Source organism: Carex rostrata, chromosome 21 (assembly GCF_964058835.1).
Source record: "Carex rostrata chromosome 21, lpCarRost1.2, whole genome shotgun sequence".
Lineage (NCBI taxonomy): Eukaryota > Viridiplantae > Streptophyta > Magnoliopsida > Poales > Cyperaceae > Carex > Carex rostrata.
The window spans coordinates 1511046-1524977 of NC_135938.1; the positions used below are offsets into that span (position 1 = coordinate 1511046).

The 13932-nt window shown below is 35.9% G+C and overlaps 2 pseudogenes across 2 annotated transcripts in view; both read right to left on the reverse strand.

Annotated features, from left to right (window-relative positions):
• LOC144573610 (receptor-like protein kinase FERONIA pseudogene) overlaps nt 1–13932 on the reverse strand; it is a 102056-nt pseudogene that overhangs the window by 56333 nt on the left and 31791 nt on the right. The window lies entirely within an intron of this gene.
• Nucleotides 8316–9772, reverse strand: LOC144573611 (receptor-like protein kinase FERONIA pseudogene; annotated as a pseudogene). The gene has a single exon (XR_013518047.1). The product of XR_013518047.1 is annotated as a receptor-like protein kinase FERONIA pseudogene (transcript).

The following is a 13932-nucleotide window of genomic DNA, read 5'->3' on the forward strand; positions in this document are numbered from 1 at the left end:
AGTGTTTGAATTTTGAGGACAATATTCTTTTTAAAGAGAGAAAGAATGTAACGCCACGTTAAATCAAAATACTATATAAGATACAATATAAATAATGTATATATATTTGTTTATCCATATATGTCAATTTTCTTCGTTCATTTATTTAATTGAACTACTTAACAAATTATTCAAATTAAACCACCGTGAAAAGAACCAAGTTCCGATATCACATATAGTAGATCATTTCAAACATTGAAAGTCCAATACAACCCAATTGGTTCATCAGCCAAAAATTGTATTCTGTCAAAGGTTGCGACATAAACATGTAAATTAAATTGAAAACTTCTCAAAATAACTGACGCCTCTCTCTAGTCCCTAAGTGATCAATTTAAAAACCGTTCTTATTTATATATATGATTAAAACCGGCAATTGTCTGTATATTTCTGTCTCTCTCCGCTCGTTATTCATAGAAAATATTAAGAAAGAAAAAGGTTAGATATCTGTAGTGATGATTTTCTCCGCTGATTATATCTCAGTAGTTGATGATTTTCAATTATTATACTTATTTATTATATCAGAATTGTATCCTATTATATATTCTTCTTTATGTTATACTTATTTATTTGATAAAGATTTCAATAATTTCTGAAATTATTTTATTTATAGGGATGTATTAATATTATTTGATAAAATCTCTTGATAACCGCTGGAAATTAGCAATGATTTTCAATAGTCATTAATTTTTGAAATTTCATGAAGTGTAGAGTTTTCACTTGTTTTTGAATGAATAGTTATTTTTAAAATGATATATTATGGTCATAATTACAATTGTCAGAAGTTTTAATTTGTTTAGATTGTTCTTGGACATAGACCGAATTTTATCAAAATCTTTGATTTGCATTTATTATTTTATTTAGATTGTAATTTTTCACCGATAACCCTAAGAATTTATTCACCGATAACCCTAGAACTATTTTTATTACAAAAAACTATTTTGATTTACATCAGTTATCTTATTAGATGGTAATTTTTTTAGCGATAACCCTAAAACTATTTATATTACAAGGAACTATATTTTAAAACATATCAATAATATATATCTTTCTTCATGAGAAACAAAGTCTTTATGTATATCACCCCACAGTAACAATTATGTTCTTATTTAAATATTAGGCAAGGTATTCGGTCAAATAAATTTTAGTACATGTGTGATAGTATGATAAAATTATACTGTTTATTTTTGGATTTACATTTCGGATTGTACTTACTCAACAACAGTCGGCCTGGTAACTGACAAATAAAAATATGTATAAAATATTAATTTAGAAACTGTGTTACATGGTCTAGGTCCGAATTATGAAGTAAGAAGTAACGTAGAGGCAAGAGTGAACAACCACACGACAACAGGTACGGGTTTCCTGGATATTGTCAAATTGTTACTTACCATTTTGTGTGCATTTTATTTATTTAGTTTTGGAATTGTGCATGTTGAATCGAACGATCCCTTTTGAATTGTTTAGAGATACAATAGAATTATTCATATCGATCATGAGACTTATAAGTAGGATGTGTTGAGCATGTCATTATGTAGTGTTAAATAAAACAAACATGAATTGTAACAGATACGTTAAAGGAAAGGGGCCAACATGGGTTGAACTCATGTTGGAATGTATACATTGGGTCTAGGTTCGACTAGATCCCTCGTCAACGTGGCGTTGGTTGGATTTCCCGTCACGGGTCAAGACCTAGCGTGGGGTGGATTCCCCGTCTAGTGAGACAGCCAATATCTAGCGTAGGGTGGATTCCCCGTCTAGTGAGAAGTCTTCCGTTGTTGGATGGATTTCCCAGCGGAGTGGCGGTCTTCCAGTGTTGGATGGATTTCCTACTGGATTGACAAATAAATGGATTAACAGAAAACTTGAAAGATATTTAAAAAGGGGTGCGTGTGTGCGTGTGTGTGTTTAAAATATGCATTAGTCAAACTGCATGTGAGGATATGTTTTTAAATGTCATATTTGTGTGAATAAGTCAATTTTACAAAATCCGGGACTGGAACTAAATCCCGTACTGAGAGACTGTTCGATCTCTCACCCGTTTCCACTTATGTGGGTTCCAGGAAATGATGAAGCCGAGGGCGAGTACGAATAGAAGGAATATGGATCAACAGGACAACAAGGAGACGACTCAAGTATCTTTTTAATTTTAGTTTTAGTTATAGACTTTTTAATATTCTCTTTGAAAGTGGATATATTGACTGACATGGCACTTATCAATTTGTTTGTCATGTTTGTCTTGATCTCATGTTGAATTTATGTTATGTACTTGAACTACTTATGGTGTTAAAAGATTTCGTTTGACTTTTAAATATTGCATGAGTATTTATTATTGATAATGTATGTGATGTGCACACGCCTTACGTATCATTACGTGGCGGGTTGTCTCGGGGTGTGACATTACTAATATATATATACACTCAATTCTATAGTTTAATTACTCTCACATGTGTTTAATTTTACAATTACTATTATTAATCCAAACATATAGGACCCGCCATCAACAATTTTGTCGCAAAAGCTCCTAGTCTTCGAGAACATAACAACTCTCACTATTTCTATCTGTTCGTATTCACTTTTACAAATGGAAACTTGGATCATAAGGAGTTGTCCGCAGTTGACTAAGCTTGTAATAGTACAACATGAGAGCTGTGTAAGTTCTTAATTTTTCCTAATATTAATTATTGATATTTGTAATTAAAGATCTTTTTGTTGTTTAATTATTATTATTGGTTCATCTTTTTTTTAGTTATGTGCTCATCCGGGACCCCCCAGTCTGTTCGTATGGACACTACAGCAGAACATATTTTCTACGACCGGTATCAGCGATCAGGGCTGTTGCTAGTCGCAGAAAATGATTTTCGAAAAAAAAATCGGGCTGCTTAGGCGACGACGCTTATTAGCTGCCATATTAGCGACCGGTTTTTTTCGCCGGTCGCTGATACTCTTTTTTCTGAAAAAAGGAGATGGTGCCTGCAGCTCGCGTTATTAAACCCTAGCCCGCCTTTTTATTTTTCTCTCTCTTGCCATCGCACCACCGAGAATCGATCGTCGCCACTGAGCTCTCTGCGTTGCGCCACCCTAGACCCTAAACTTCTTTCCTATCTTGTCTCTCCCATCTGAGCAGCCAGGGGCAAAACGCGAAAAAAACAGCCAGGACCGTCGCCTCCGCCTTCCGTGGAGGGGATCACTTCTCTACTTCACAAGATTAAGGATATTCACATTCTGGAGATTTTCCCCAGATGTCATCTGCGCTGTGTATGCACACCTATATATATAGCTTGATCGTATCATTTTTACAATATAATTAATTAGAGGAGGGACCAGTTACACCATTATATTTTATGATCACACATCTTGACACCATATTTTTATAAGTTATTTTTGTAATTTTAAAATCCAAATAGTCGATCCAAACCATTCAACGTGATGTCCATATTAAAATGTGCTTGGAGAACAAATTTTACATTTTTTTGGAAATTTATTAATATTTATGTACACATCTTAATAAATTGTTGTTTTTAAACTTGTTTTTTAAAATTGTTGTTTTTTAATGGTTCAAAATTGCCTGAAAACAACAATTTTGTACACATCTTAATAAATAATAAAATAAAAATAAAAAAAATGTAAATTTTGGTCTCCAAGCACATTTTAGTATGGAGATCATTTTGAACGGTTCAGATCGTTTGTTTAGATTTTAAAATCGCAAAAATGATAGCATCTACATCTCGAAAACTATTAGAGTTTCTAATTTGATGTGGCAGATTCAAATTCAGTTTCAGGAATGTGAGAGAATTTCTTATTTAGAAACTCTGTAGTAAAGTTTCTTATTAAGAAACTGTTTATGAACTCCATGCTGACTAAATGATTGGCTCAAATTATTTCTCCTTTTTAATTTGTTGCTGATGTGACTTAATAAAAACTCTAAAATTAGTTTTAGAGATGTGAGAGTTACAAACTTTAGAGGCCTTAATTTCTACAAAGTGGTTAACAGTTATTTAATTAGAAACTCTGTCTAGGGATGTAGACTTATAAAAATGTGGTGTTAACTAAGATGTGTCACACAATAAAATGGTGTAATTGGATCCCTCAATTAATTAATATAATTCTATACATAGGTTATTCTGACTTGTGTTTAATTGTATATAAATTTTATATTAATTCAAAACATGTGTAGGATTTGTTAACACAGAAGTTGCTGGAAATACAACCCATATTTGAAAACTTGACGGTTCTCACTGTTGCCCTGTGTTTTTATTCATATCTTGAAATGCAATATTGGATCATAGAGAGCTGTCCAAAGCTGACAAAGCTTGTACTAGTACAACATCGGTCTTGTGTAAGTTTCCAAATACATAGCGCTTCTAATCATTTTTAATTTGTTGTTTACATTTGTTACGTTACGAAATTTTTACAATTAAATTCAAATGAATTAAAAGCAAGAATCAAGTTAATTGTGCTAATAAAATGGAAGTTTAAACCTTAATTAAGGTTCCTCTAAATAAGTAAGTTAAGTGTGAATCGAAATCGCGTCAAAATTTTGAGATTTTGAAACTTTATAGGCTGAGTGCGGATGGGATTGACCCGCAGTGCGGGTGGGTGCATCCGCACTCATGCGATTCTGTGTTGGTCTGAATTTTCTAAGGACTGAGTGCGGATGGATGGACTCGCACTGCGGGTGGAAGGCATCCGCATTTGGCTCAGACTTTTTCTGGAATTCTGTCTAAAATTGACTAAGTGTTGAGTGCGGGTGAGGGATCCGCAGTGCGGATGGGTGCAGCCGCACTCATGAATTTCTGTGTTAAATTTCCTGAAATCGGCTAAGTACTGGGTGCGGATGAGGTTGACCCGCAGTGCGGGTGGAGTTCGTCCGCACTACGCTCGGATTTTTCCTGAATTTCTATTAAAAATTTCCAAGTCTCGAGTGCGGGTCAAGCCACCCGCAGTGCGGATGGGTGCATCCGCATTCAGGGTAATTTTAACCCTAAAACCCAAATCAAAGCTTCTCTCTCTCTCTCTCTTCACCATTCCCCATTTCTAAGTGATTTTCGTCCAAGAGAGAAGAAAAAGAGCGCGTGAGTTTCCGTTTCTTTCAGACTTCCGATTGTTGCGAGAAATCGAGTTTGGAACCGAGAAAGCAGCCGAGGATCTCTCCGAACCCTCCTATTTGGTATTTCTTTCTCTCCTTCTTTCTTTCGAAACCTCGAATTTTCTCGATTTCTCAGATTCTCGTTTTAAACCCGAGATTTGTGTTCGAATTGCTCGAGGACTAGTTCCTCTACACTCCTTACTAGTTTGTTTGTCAATCTTTTTCCCGATTTCTTCCGATTTGGGAAATCTGATTTCTAGGGTTTCGTGCCAAAATTGAAAGTTGGCATAATCGTGATTTGATTTGTTTAACCCGACCAATTAGACTTGTAATCGGTAGGGTTGCCTCCTGATCGTGAATTTTTAGAACATTTAACGACTGATTTGAGATATGACCAAATTATGGTTTAACCAAACGGTAAATCGAACTGGTACCTAAATTGTTACCAAATGGAGAGTTTGTATGGTCCAGAGGACCTAGATGAGATTGTGTGCGGTTTTAGAGGATTTTGGTAAGAAATAATGAACCGAACGAATTGATACCAAAAGCATAGAAATTGATTAAAGAAGGTATGAGCCCTAGAAGTAACTCGAGTAAACCTCTCGATCGTGAACCAATGTTAAACCTAGTATACGTGTAATATAGGTGTAGGCTCGGTCGAGCAAGACGTTGCGAGGCATTTCGAGATGCCTGAACCATAAATTAAGCGGTACGCTATTCGTATTCAGGTGCGGGATTCTTGGACTTGTTTGATACTTTATTTTCAGGAATTAAACTGTTTATTCGTTTGTCATGTTGAATGCTTAATTGTTGCATACTTTGAAATTCATGCTGCATATTGATTATTGCATAAATGAGAATGATTGAATTGTTTGGTTGAGGTTAATTGGCATGTTGGTATGGTTATTATTTGATTAGTTCTATTAATTGTTCTTGATGTGAATGAATCTGCCAGGCCGACCTGTTTAGGTGGCTGGATAAGGTAACGGTGACCTATCCGTTGACCTGTGTTTACGAATTTGTCAGGCCGACCTGTTTAGGTGGCTGGATAAGGTGACGCTGCTGACTTATGCGTTGACCTGTTCGAATTTGCCAGACCGACCTGTTTAGGTGGCTGGATAAGGTGACGCTGCTGACTTATGCGTTGACCTGTTAGAATTTGCCAGACCGACCTGTTTAGGTGGCTGGATAAGGTGACGCTGCTGACTTATGCGTTGACCTGTTATGATTTTGCGAGACTGACCTGTATGTGTAGCTTTGATATATATTTGCTTGAGATTTAGCAAAGTTGACCTGTATAGGTAACTTTGATTCCATGTGATTGCATTTGTCAAGTTGACCTGTATTGGTGACTTGTAACTGGACCTTAGGAAATGGTTAAGCCAAACAGCAATTGCAAATGGGTGTCTGATAAAGGGTCCAGCTTGGTTGGCCATCTGTAGGCGTCTGTAACCCTACAGATGTGGATTTGATAACGGTTCAGCTCGAAAGAACATCTGTGGTTGCTACCAGTCATAATGAAATGAGTTAAGCCAAAATATATGTTGTGTTTTGAAATTCATCTTGGAAGTTCCGTGAACTGTGATTCAGGTTGATTAATTGTTGTCGAGCATTGGCATTATGTTATTTATGATTGTATATATATCTGTTTGCATTGTTATTGTTTGGGTTTCATTTTTGAATATAGAGTTTGATTGCAAGTCCAATAATTCAAACTGTGGCAAATTCGCACTGAGAATTTATTCTCACCCCCACCCTCCCGGTTATTTTTACAGGTACGGGTGCGACTGATTCTGGAGAGGCACGCGAGTAGTAGGCCATAGTAGCTTACCATCTCATGACCTTAGTACATTTTGTTGTATAGTCTTAGGGTAGGCCTCGTGGTTGGTATCCGGATGAGATACTTTTTGTTGAATTATATTCTGACCAGACTGTGTACTCTGATTTGTGTATATATAAACTTGGTTTATATTATTTAGTTTTGAATTGTTAAGTATAAATTGAATAGCCTTGTAAGCATACAAGGCGTTGTATGCTTACGGCGGGAGACTGTCGCATCCCGTGGCCGCGGGGTGTGACAACATTAAATAAAGATCATCAGTAATCTAGCTAGCTAGTTATATATTAATTGATCAACTATTTATTGCAGCTGTGAGATAATGATTATGAAGAATGAAAAAAAACTTTAGTTCCAGTTCCAATAGTTGAAGCATCTGACATAAGAGATCTCCAGAGGGTTCAGGTTAAGTTTTGGAGGTTTGATACCATGGTGAAACGAGAGATTCAGTATCTCATGTTGGATAAAGGGGAATTGAGAAACTTTAGGCACTATGCTTTAGTTGTCACTCGTAGAATACCTCGTGATCGATTCGAACAATTGTGACGTACATAGCCACAAAAACAAGGTCGCTAAGAATTTTCAAATAATGTCGTATACATTTAAGTATAGCGAGGAGTTAATGGAAGCAGCATGGCAATTTTCGAGAATGGTGTTTGACCGTTATTGCCCGGATGATGGTTTTATTATGAAGTTAATTGAGTTGTACTTGTGAATGAGGAGGATGTTTTTTGTTATTAGTAATTGATATACCTTTGCCCCAGTGTGTGTGGCTTATGAACATTTGGATAGGTTTAATTATCTTTTGATAGTAAATGCATCATGTCCAGCTGATCACATATATCATGATTAGTGTGCTGTGATTTGTTCTTTATTTGCTAAATTAACTTGGGTGGATGTATGGATGAACAACATATTTTATGTATGCATGGATGCATGTATAATTAATTTGGATGTTTTGTATTATATGCATATGTTGAATTGGGGTCTATTATTTTGGATGTTTAATTAATTTGGATATTTTGTAATTTATATATGCATATGTTTAATTTAACTTTCTTGCATGTATACATAGTTATGTTACTCTAATTAGTTACGAAAACTTAATTCTTATGAAATTCATTATTTTAATTTTGTCGACTCGACCTTAATTGGATATGTTTTAATTTAAACATTCATGAGTATTCTCTGGTAATTAATAAAATACATAATCCCAACTCAATAATATCTAACTAAGGATCATTAACAATATCAATTGAAATTTTTCAAGCCTTTGATTCCATGTAAGAGGTGCATTTTGGGATTTGTAGAGGTGTTCTCGGTGCACCAATGCAGACGTCGTTTCTTTCTTTTTCTGACGTTTGCATGTCACAAACAAAACACCACAAGGACCCCAATCACCAAGCCAATGATTTTGGAAAGCTTTTGCTTCAAGGAATTATGGTTACCATTAGTCATGGTTGGGTTGTTTGTGTTTTGGGCTATAGGTACTAGGTTCAGACCTGCAAGGTTGTTCTCGGGTTTGCTCATTTTAAAAACCTCAAGACCGTTCAATATTGCATCAAAATACTCAGTTTTTGTCGAAAGATCCGGGTGAAGTGCAACCCACATATCCATTTGACCTGACCCAGAACTAGGAGGACTAACCACATAATCCATGTAAGTGGGTATACCGATTCCTCCACTGTATGCTATAACATCGAATTGGTTTTGTGCTGTCTGGTTATTAATGTAAATAAAGAAAACCCGCTGGTTACGCTTGGTTGTCGGATACTGTATCTCACAAAAATGGAATCTAAGGAGGTAATTGAACCCAGCATCTACGTTTAGGATCCAAGTGAGATTGTAATTCAAGTTGATTTGTGGGGTTGGACCCATTGATCGTGCCGTCTCGTACACTTGAACTGGTGCAATATATTGTGGAATAGTTGGTGGATATTCAATTGTCACATTAGCGTCCTTTGGATAGGTGACACCAAAAGCGGCACCGAATATATAGTTTGAGTCATCTTCCCATGAGCGGTACAAACCCGAATCTTCAATAGGGTTCAAGGGCCGGCCGCCTACATTGAGCCTGTACATTGTTTGAAAAGCCGTACCTGGGTCATACTGAAACGAGGTATTAACACCATTGGCATAGTAAGTTCTTGGAGAACTGAAGATATCGGGAGACAACATTATCTCAATTCCATTTACAAAAGCATATGCATTTGGCTGCTTGGTAGATGGTGAAAAGGTTAAATTTAGAGTACTTGACGTGACATTGATGGAGAATTCTCGAATGAGGCACGCATAGTTCAGCGCATTTACGGTTATCAAGGCACTGAAATTGGAGAGAAGAGTATAAGGGCCAGCAGTGGCAGTGAAGAATGAGTTAGCTGCGGGGTAATTTGAATAATTTGTGGGATAGAAATAGAGGCGGAGGAAGTAGCGGCCAGGAGAGAGAGGGAAAGTGTAGGTATAATTTGAGGTGAAGATACGGGCATTACTGTACGGTGTGGCCGGTACCGATGGGTTTCTGTATGGGATAGGTGAAGTTTGGCTGGCTTTTTGAGAGATGTAATTTGTTTTACTGTCTCCAATCCATGTGAGGTTGTTAACATTGTCTAAGCTGGTTTCTGATGTGCCACAACTTAGTAGGATGTGAGTAGAATTGGTAGTAGAGTTTGCAGCAAGAGCTGGGACAGTGAAATAGAATGACAACAGAGGAGCCCCAAATATTAAGAGGACAGAAAGAAAGGTTGCGTAATTCATTTTTTACATGAATTGGGGTCTTGGTTAGCTGTGAAATTTGGAGGGTTGAATATTTTTCTGTGGAGTAGGAGAATTATCTGTAAAAAACATAGTATCAGGTGCGAGAAATTAAGTAAAGTACATATATTAAAAATTGAAGGAAGAAACTAAGAAAGGGTTTACCTGAGCAGAGAGAGATGAGAGAAGTAGACAAAAAAGCTTCCTTTGCGTCTAGTGTTGAGTGCTGTACTGTTATCTATGCTAGAGGTTGGCAAAAACCCGGGTCGGGTATACCCGCCCGTACCCACCCGTACCCGCCGCCCGGGGTACCCGTGCCCGAGCCCGGATATGGGTCGGGTACTCGGGTACGCGGGTACGGGCAAAAACCGGACCGGACCCGTTATTTTGGACCAATACCCGACCATACCCTACCCGAGTTTACCCGACTAAACCCGTACCCGACTACCCGAGTACCCGTACCCGTATACCCGACCACTGTTCATTCCATTTCAAAATTCAAAAAATCTGATTTTTTCCCTCCCAAATCAACAAAAAAAACCAGAAAAAAATAGAAAAAAACCAGAAAAAAACCAAAAAAAACCAACAAAAAAACAAAAACAAAAAAACCAAAAAAAAAACAGCAAAAATAAAAAAAAACAGCAAAAAAAAAAAAAAAAAAATACCCGTACCCGCCTTACCCGTCAAGGGTACACGGATAAGGGTATAGGACGGGTAGGGTATGGGTTTTGAAAATTATACCCGCCATACCCGTACCCGAGTATACCCGTACCCGAGACGTACCCGTACCCGAGACGGGTATACCCGGGGTACCCGTACCCGCCCGAGTTGCAACACACTAATCTATGCTAAACTGGTTATTGATTAAAGTCTAAAAAAAAAAATCCTTAGAACATGCACGGTTCTAGTGGAAATGGCACTTTATAGATTCTTTTTTTATTTTTAATTCCAGTGCGGGTTTCACGTGGACTTGTGGTGTATCCAAACATGTAACGAGTTGATATCAATTACAAATGTGTCCATACAAACGAGAGAAGCATAATGTTCCTGATGATTTAAGAAATTATATAATCAAACTACACACAGATATTCTAATGATTTAATTGTTCTTTTTATTAATGGAAATTGGGAAAGTGTACCCACTTTTATTCAAAAAAGAAAATAAATATAAAACCAATCATAAACTGGAGCGTCCAGCAGGAACGCTACAGTCCATAGCGTTCTCACTGGAAAAAAAAAGAAAAATAAAATCTAGATTACCATAAAATAGGTCATTTAGGTGAGAGCAAAAATAATAATAATAATAATTGAACGCCACGGTTTATGACCTCTAGACTTCAATTAAAAGTGACCCCTAATTAATTGATGTAGATTAGGCTTTGGCAAAGCAAAATTTGATATATCAAAGAAACACTCCAGATAGGTATGAGCTAAAAAGCAGATTCCATATTGATGAAGAAGTACCAACCAAAAAAATCATGTTCAGTAGGCTAGAGAAACTTAAAAAATCACACTACATAATTGTGCACCTTTTTTATTTTCAATTTGCAAAATATTAAGGAAAAGAAAAAAACAGGGAAGCCTCAAACGAAAGACATCCATGTTATCCATTACTAACCACTGAAACAATAGGCAACAAACTAAATATCAAGTTCTTGGGAATCTTAGTTAGACAAATATATATATAATAGAACTAACTGACTCAATATTAAAAAAAAAACAAAAAAAAACAAAACTTAACTAGATGCCTTAAGCAATAGGTGCATCATGATCCATCTTTAACATTACCAGATGCAGTTCATTAAATATACTGGTTATTGATTAAAGTCTAAAAAGAATCCTTAGACCACGTTTTTTAGTGGGAAGGGCACTTCATAGATATTTTATTATTCTTAATTCCAGTGCGGGTTTTACGTGCACTTGTGGTGTATCCAAACATGTAACGAGTTGATATCAATTACAAATGCGTTCATATAAACGAGAGAAGCATAATGTTCGTGCTGATTTAAGAAATTATATAATCAAACTACACACGGATATTATAATGATTTGAAAATAATATTAAGGCAACTCATGTAATTTAATTAGAGTATGAAACAGGTTCATTTAATCACAAACTTTATGACTCAGATAAAAATGTGGCGCAATGTAAATGAAAAAATAATTTATTATTTTTGTAAAGACAGGAATAAAGAAGTTCAGATTCGAAGCGCAATTGTTGTCTAGTGGTGGGGACCACAAGTCGTATTAAGTCTAGTGGCTCGACTCTTAGAAAGACTAGAAAATGCGCTCCTCGAATCGCCATCCCAGCAATTTTTTAAATTTTAGAAATTCATTAAAAATAATATATAAAAGGGAGCGACGAACAGTACCTTTCATAGAAAAATAATTTATCACCACTAACTGACACGCACGTAATAACTACTGCCAATGAGGAGAGTTAATGCGATTTTATTTATTGTCAAAATGTATAGTATTCATACCTACGAATTTAATGTATTCATACTTATTATCTATAATATTCGTCATATATAGATACAAACTGGAGGGGACCAGTAACGACTAAGGGGACCGCTGACGACGTCTGACAGTCTGGATTGGAGACTGCAACCGTCTGAAAGTGACATTTGCCAAGATTGAGAACTACTACAACGAATCTATATACTAATTATTAAGTATTTATTGTTGACAACATGAAGTATTCATATCTAACAAATGAAGTATTTATATATATAAGTATTCATATCCAACAGCCTAGTATTACATGAAATATTCATATCTCGACGGTGCACTACGCTCTCCTCGCCGGATCTTAACGGTGCACCATGCTCTCCTCGCCGGATCTCAACGGTGCACCACGCTCTCCTCTCGTCGGATCTCGACCGCCATCACAACCGTCGGCGTGGGTAGCTAGTGGCGAGCAGTAGAGGAGAAGAACAGGGTGGGTTTTGAGTTGTGTTGAAAATTTGTTTTTCTTTCTAAGAGAAAATTGAAGATGGTGAATTTTGATCACGTGGGGGAACAAAAAAGAAAAGTTGTTAAGGAAATAGATAGGGAACAGATTCAAGGGGACAACATCTTTACTCTAAAAAAAATATAGAAAGAACCAAAGCATTTTCCTCTGATCTGCCACAAAAGTTTCGAAAATATTTTTTAAATATAAAATTGAAAAAATAATAATTAAAAAAGGATAGGTAAAAAATAAATTTAGAAATACAAAACCAAATATAAAGAGGTGCTTTGTACCAAAGGTTTGATATCGAGAGTAGAACTAGGGTGTTCTTAAGTTCACCAAGTTTCTTGGTGAACTCAAGTCTAAAATTCGTCAAATCGATTTTAAATTACGAATCTGAATTGTTGAGATTCGCCTATCTTACGAGTGATGTGTCTACATATAAAATTTTTAAACATTCGAATTAATTTAGTATAAAGTCAGGTGATCAAAATTAGAAGCTTAATAAATTAATTTTGATGCATTCATTTTCGGAACTTTTTTTACCGCTTGACTTTATAATAAATTAATTCGAATATTTAAAATTTTCACATGTAGACATATCACTCGTAAGGTAAGCAGATTTCAATAGTTTAGATTCATCATTTAAAACAGATTTGATTGATTTTAGACTTGAGTTAATAAAGCTTGGTGAACTTAAGAACACCCTAGTTCTACTCTTGATATCGATTCCTTGAATTTGTGGTTTTTTATTAATGAAAATTGGGAAAGTGCACCCGCATTTATTCAAAAAAGAAAACAAATACAAAACCAGCCATCAACTGGAGCGTCCGGCAGGAGGAATGGGATCCAGTGCTATTCTTTCCCTGCTCTTCCTCTGCTATTCTCTCTATCTCTCTCCTCTTACTCTCTCTCTCACGTGATCTTTTTTCTCTCTCTTCTCTTCTTTGAAGAGAGATATAGAGAGGAAACGGATATCAGGAGGCTGCTTTTCTAGTAAGAAAAGCAGCAGATCCTCTTCCCCGATAGAAACGTTATAGTCCATAGTGTTCTCACCGCAAAATAAAAAAGAAAACAATCTAGATTGCCATTTAGGTGAGAGCAAAAAAAGAAATTGAACGCCACGGTTTATGACCTCTAGACTTCAATTAAAAAAAAACATATTACTTTATTTTCACATATAATTATGTGACTTTATTTAATAAAAGAATACATATGTATGACGAGTATATACACTTATGATAAATTTATATACAAGTCGCATTT